This window comes from Pholcus phalangioides, unplaced genomic scaffold (assembly GCF_987345545.1).
Source record: "Pholcus phalangioides strain wild (caught in Gottingen) unplaced genomic scaffold, Ppha-v1.0 ptg000017l_1, whole genome shotgun sequence".
NCBI classification, from domain to species: domain Eukaryota; kingdom Metazoa; phylum Arthropoda; class Arachnida; order Araneae; family Pholcidae; genus Pholcus; species Pholcus phalangioides.
Window position 1 is genome coordinate 47,175,928 of NW_028301610.1, and position 2,043 is coordinate 47,177,970.

General features: G+C 41.9%; 1 non-coding gene across 1 annotated transcript; it reads right to left on the reverse strand.

Moving 5' to 3' along the window:
• Nucleotides 1-895: 895 nt before the first annotated feature.
• On the reverse strand, nt 896-968 carry TRNAR-UCU (transfer RNA arginine (anticodon UCU)). The gene has a single exon. It is a non-coding gene; the product is annotated as a tRNA-Arg (tRNA).
• Nucleotides 969-2,043: the final 1,075 nt, after the last annotated feature.

Genomic DNA, 2,043 nt, shown 5'->3' on the forward strand with positions numbered 1-2,043 from the left:
AGCCCACAGGCGGCAAAGACATAAATGCACCTCTGCTTTGTATTTGTTATTTGTGTACGTGGTTTATTTTCAATATAAACTCTACGCGGAAGCTCTCTCAAACTTGTTTCATCTGTGGATTTGAAAGAGTTTGAAACTTTTAAAAATTTTGTGACAAAAAAAGTTATTCTGCCGAGCATGCCCCCCACCCACCCACATCCTTGAGCAGGGCACTCAGGCTGGGACTTTGCCGGGGGCCCCCAGGCCAGACTTTTCACGGGCCCCTCTACATTTAATTTATAGCTTGAAAAAACAAAAATGATTCTGGGCCCCAGAACTGTAGCCCTTTCAGCCCCATCCTTGTGGGGGGCCATGATGCCAGGAACCTTTGTAAAGAGCCATCGCAGAAGGGAGAGATAGGTACTATTTATATATTTTCAAAACACTTGAATATAGACGGCGTTCCCTTTTATTTTGTACAGTCGAATCCCGTTATAACGAACTCCAAGAGACCGGAGAAATCACTTCGTTATAAAGAAATCCCAGGTTTTTGCATTTTATTCCTATGTAAACTTATCTGGAGGATTAGAAAAGTGTTCGTTAAAACGAGATTTTCGCTCTAACGGTATCCGACTGTACATATATTTTTCAATTAGAGTGTTTGCCGGGCCGGGAATTAGTATATACAATTATTATTTTTATTGTAAAGCCCCCCCCCCCCCAAACCCTTTCCTTATCATTGTTTCTTTGCAATAATGTAACAGGCCATCGGCAGATTTGGCTCTCCTTAGTAAATACCTGCACAGTTTATTTTTAATAACTCTTTATAAAAACCTAAATTAGTTTTATCCATGGATTTTCGATAGAGATTGAAACATCCAAAAAATTTTGGGACTGAAAAAAAAAATAAGAATTGCATCCCTACCGGGACTCGAACCCGGGACCTTTGGATTAGAAGTCCAACGCGCTATCCACTGCGCTACAGGGACGGAATTAAAGGTGCTTTCTTTTGACCGTGTGCCAACTATACTACGTCCTGACATTTAATTGCTTGCTTTTTCAGTGTTCGTCACGTTTTTATTTGCTTTTCTTCAGATGGTGATGTGCGAGTGATTAAATAAAAAGCAAAAAATAGAATTGTCAGTAGTTATTAGAGCTTTTTTTTTTTGACCGGCGCATGCGGAAAAACATTATGCAAATTAATCTGAACGGCTTCTATTCTCGGGCATGCTTCGTCCATTCGTAAAAATACCCACTTCACTTCACTGTTCTAATATAATTTCCCTTAAGAACAGTGTTTCCCAACCGGGTGTGCGGGAAAGCATTTTTTGGGGTGCGTGCCAGCAGGCCAGCAACTAGATACTTGGTCACCTGGGGCAAGTGCGCATTTTGGCGCCCCCTTGTTTTGAGAATGCCACCTCCCCCCCCCCTAGTTGCGGCCCTGCGTGCGAGATAGAAAAAAAAAAGAAATACACCATGTTGACTGATTATTCAGAAAAATGAAAATGATGATAAAAATTGAATTTCGCAATTCCTACAAAGATGTCATACCAATATTTTGACGACTCATCTTCTAACTTCTGCTCGCAGAAATGTGTCAATTACGAGTTTTGCGTTGTAAAAGTTTCTTTTCCGATTAGCCATCGTACTTGTGTTCCACATTTCGTTTGAGAAAAAATACCATTATTTACATGAAGTATTTCGTGGTTTATTTACGTTGTTACCTCGTCTATTAGCATGTTGTGCTTAGATTTGATACTTTCGTGAACACACACATGACCACACGCGTACGCAGAATTTCCCCAGGGGGGTTTTACGTTTTCTCATGCAAAATAACCCTATAAACCTCGGTTGAAGGGTTAAAACCCCAAACCCCTCTCCGCCTTTGTGTACGCCATAGGCGGAGATAGACTTGGAAGTCTGGGGGGGTACGGCCATTATTGCTGGGGTAGGGGCACGGTGATGATGATGATGATGCCAATTCATATATACGTATATGCATTAGATCTGTCCACTCCACTTTTGACGCTGGGGGGGGGGCGTACCTTATCAGGGCCCCCCACC